Source organism: Coregonus lavaretus (assembly GCF_964263955.1).
Source record: "Coregonus lavaretus genome assembly, chromosome: 11".
NCBI classification, from domain to species: domain Eukaryota; kingdom Metazoa; phylum Chordata; class Actinopteri; order Salmoniformes; family Salmonidae; genus Coregonus; species Coregonus lavaretus.
Genome location: NC_139998.1, coordinates 37,558,260 through 37,562,871, shown reverse-complemented (window position 1 = coordinate 37,562,871; position 4,612 = coordinate 37,558,260).

Here is a 4,612-nt window from a genome sequence, read left to right as displayed (position 1 = left end):
CATGCGCAATCGAGCACGACTATAAAGTGGGGGTGGGGAACCCAATGACGTCACGAAGTATCCCGTTCATGTCATGTCGAAAACTCGGGACCTCCGAGTTAAAATGAGTTAAAATGGGTTAAAATGAACGTAAGCTATTTGCGTATAGCTTCTCATTGGTCGAGTCTGATATTTCCTAAGTGGGAAACTCTGGTATCATCTTTCTACAACGAGTAAGCAAGTCAGAAATGTCCGGTTTCCGAGTTTCCGACAGAATATGAACACGGAAGTAGAGGTTCGACTCCGCCTGGGTCCATGCTATTGGGCTCCTTGGGACGTCCCAACTCTGTCGTGGCCCCATTTAAATTGACGTTTAAAATGGGTAAGATAAGGGTAAGGGTTATGGTTAAGGTTAGAGTAGGGACGTCCCAAGGATCGCAGATAGCACTTGGTCAATATAAAAGTGAATTGCTATTTTGATAGGACAGTTTCATAATGCTTAGGTTTATACGATGCAGGCTACTGATATAAGTGATTTAAAACATTCCGGCAACTTTGTGAATAACGTTTTTTTTTTTACCGGAGTTGTGTCTTTTGTTCACACGCGTATCTGCCCTCTCATTGGCTAGAATGTTCCCACCTGATCTCGCCTCCTCCCGCCTGCCTTTCGCCTTTATGGACATGTATTTCTATTGTTAGAGCGGTCAGTCGACGATCTTGACAATATAATAGATCATCTTTGTTCTGCATCTAAACGAGAAAAGGGTCAATCATATTTGAGTAGACGTGGTTGTGATACTGATGGCCAATCAATATCATTTGTGGTTGTAGCGCACGGGCCTGTGTTATGTTTCAGCAGAGCTCATGACTCACTTGCGTTCATGTTTTTTCAGTGAGGGAGGAGGACAGTCATGAAGTGCACCTTGTCCTACTTTAGGCTCTGTGCAACCACCTGCTTTAAACCCTTCTCCATGTACTTTCTGGTCATACAGGGACCACTTTACCAGCCCCTTCCCGTTTGGTGAGCTGAGGGTCACATTTACATTTAAATTTTAGTCATTTAGCAGACGCTCTTATCCAGAGTGACTTACAGTTAGTGAGTGCATACATTATTTTTTTATTTTTCATACTGGCCCCCCATGGGAATCGAACCCACAACCCTGGTGTTGCAAACGCCATGCTCTACCAACTGAGCTACATCCCTGCCGGCCATTCCCTCCCCTCCCTCCCTCACATCAAGTCACAGTTAGTACCCAGGGATCAGTGTGCTACTTAACAGGCCTATTCATGAAGAAAAGTAGTAACTCAGGACTGTACTTCTAATAGTGTGCTGGACTGTTGTGTGAAAATCATGCAGCTAGAAGTTCTAGATCCAAGAAATAGCCATACTGTCGTCAGTTTATGTCAGAGTGCATGCGAGCAAAATTGGCCCAAAATGCCATCATTGTCTAGCACAGCTTCTCCTCCTCTTCAGTGAATGTTCTTGTAAGTGACATTTAAAGGAATATAGGGAGTGATCAGATGTTACCTTGTTTTGAAATGAATATGATCTCTTCAAGCTCTTTTTATCTATTGTGACTGACTCGTGACCTAGTGATAAAAATAGGGACAAAACAGACAGTTATAAATCAACAAATAATGGTGATTAACTGCATCTAGTGGCCTCCAGACCACTTCATTTGGTGATGCATCTTTCTTTTTTATCCCTATTATTCTTATCTTGTGAAAAGATAATGTTCATATCCTCAGCAGACAAAATCACTATCTCCTTATAACTTTCAGGTCATTGATAACCATTTTTATTAATTTGCATTGCATAATACATTGGAATTATTCTGGTGATCACAAATGGCATCAACCATGCCAAAGTAACAGTGGCTTGCAAAAGTATTCACCCCCCTTGGCATTTTTCCTATTTTGTTGCCTTACAACCTGGAATTAAAATTGATTTTTGGGGGGTTTGTATCATTTGATTTACACAACATGCCTACCACTTTGAAGATGCAAAATATTTTTTATTGTGAAACAAACAACAAATAAGACAAAAAAACAGAAAACTTGAGTGTGCATAACCATTCACCCCCCCAATGTCAATACTTTGTAGAGCCACCTTTTGCAGCAATTACAGCTGCAAGTCTCTTGGGGTATGTCTCTATTAGCATGGCACATCTAGCCACTGGGATTTTTGCCCATTCTTCAAGGCAAAACTGCTCCAGCTCCTTCAAGTTGGATGGGTTCCGCTGGTGTACAGCAATCTTTAAATCATACCACAGATTCTCAATTGGATTGAGGTCTGGGCTTTGACTAGGCCATTCCAAGACATTTAAATGTTTCCCCTTAAACCACTCGAGTGTTGCTTTAGCAGTATGCTTAGGGTCATTGTCCTGCTGGAAGGTGAACCTCCGTCCCAGTCTCAAATCTCTGGAAGACTGAAACAGGTTTCCCTCAAGAATTTCCCTGTATTTAGCACCATCCATCATTCCTTCAAATCTGACCAGTTTCCCAGTCCCTGCCAATGAAAAACATCCCCACAGCATGATGCTGCCACCACCATGCTTCACTGTGGGGATGGTGTTCTCGGGGTGATGAGAGGTGTTGGGTTTGCGCCAGACATAGCGTTTTCCTTGATGGCCAAAAAGCTAAATTTTAGTATCATCTGACCAGAGTACCTTCTTCCAAATGTGTTTGCTTATTTCTTTCTTTAAGCAATGTCTTTTTTTCTGGCCACTCTTCCGTAAAGCCCAGCTCTGTGGAGTGTACGGCTTAAAGTGGTCCTATGGACATATACTCCAATCTCCGCTGTGGAGCTTTGCAGCTCCTTCAGGGTTATCTTTGGTCTCTTTGTTGCCTCTCTGATTAATTCCCTCTTTGCCTGATCCTTTGAGTTTTGGTGGGCGGCCCTCTCTTGGCAGGTTTGTTGTGGTGCCATATTCTTTAAATTTTTTAATAATGGATTTAATGGTGCTCCGTGTGATGTTCAAAGTTTTGGATAGTTTCTCCACAACTTTGTCCCTGACCTGTTTGGAGAGCTCCTTGGTCTTCATGGTGCCGCTTGCTTGGTGGTGCCCCTTGCTTAGTGGTGTTGCAGACTCTGGGGCCTTTCAGAACAGGTGTATATATACTGAGATCATGTGACAGATCATGTGACACTTAGATTGCACACAGGTGGACTTTATTTAACTAATTATGTGACTTCTGAAGGTAATTGGTTGCACCAGATCTTATTTAGGGGCTTCATAGCAAAGGGGGTGAATACATATGCACGCACCACTTTTCCGTTATTTATTTTGTATAATTTTTTTAAAGATTCTTTTTATTTCATTTCACTTCACCTATTTTGACTATTTTGTGTATGTCCATTACATGAAATCCAAATAAAAATCTATTTAAATTACAGTTTGTAATGCAACAAAATAGAAAAAACGCCAAGGGGGATGAATACTTTTGCAAGGCGCAATAGTTCAGGTCCAGACTAACCAAATCTGGGGGCAAGAACATTTTAGATGGCCCACTCTTGGTGGCAGAGATACTAATTGTAGTTGATGTCTGCTTTAGACCTACCTGTTATCTTTATATGTCCATTCCAAAAGCATGATCCAAACATAAGTCCAACATCAATCAGCATGGTCAGACTTTACAAACCTCGGTCTGGACTCTTTGTGCATCTCTGGGCAGTGTTGGAACTCATACATGTACACTGTTGCACCTGCATCTAAAAACACAGGAGAGACATTGGAAGTGATGATGAGAGCTTTTGGCATCATATCATAAGGTGATTTACAATGTAACAGAAAGGTTGCCTTCCCCAGACTGGAACTAACTTCTGTGGTATCCAGCCACTTTAATAACAGGCAGAACCATGAACAGATCTCCCCGCATTTCAGTGAATCCATCACAAATATCTTCAGGAGTTTCTGCATTGAATCCTCCAACCAGGGGTTCTGGAAAACCAGGGAATTTATTGAAAGTTCCCAGAATTGTGCAACCCTACTGTATAGTATAGGTCTTACATTTACATTTACATTTTAGTCTTCATATCATCATCGTACTGTGGCCAGAAGTACTTTCATATTCTGGTAAATTCTCTGGTTAATAATATTAATAATTTAATTAAGTTACTATGATAATATTAGTAAGTCTTATCATGATACAATAATGTAAATTGTACATAAACACTGCTTCAGATTGATTAATATTGCAGAGCAATAACATGTAAGGGAACAGAAGGAGGAGGAGGACAGGGTGGGTGAAAATAACTCACCCCAGCAGGATAGAAAATGTTCAGTATTGACATCGCTGACTGCCTGTGAAAGCCCTAAGATCATTCAGGTGGCGCAAAGGACTGTTACAAAACATAGGAGAACATACTGTATCAAATCCAAGCCATGAAACACACCTTCACCTTCCTAAATGAGAAAAGACAGCAAATTAATCATTATCAACCCTTTTTATTTTGGTAACCACTTAAACTTGAAGATGAAGAAATATGTAGAGATATATTGAGCAGAAGTGTTTTTGAATCAAGAAAAACTGTGACCTTGCCATAAGGAGGATCCATCCAAACTCATGGTTAGTCACTCCAAGGATCACAGGAACCTTTTGGACTTCCTTGCTCTTTAAAAGCTTATCTGCA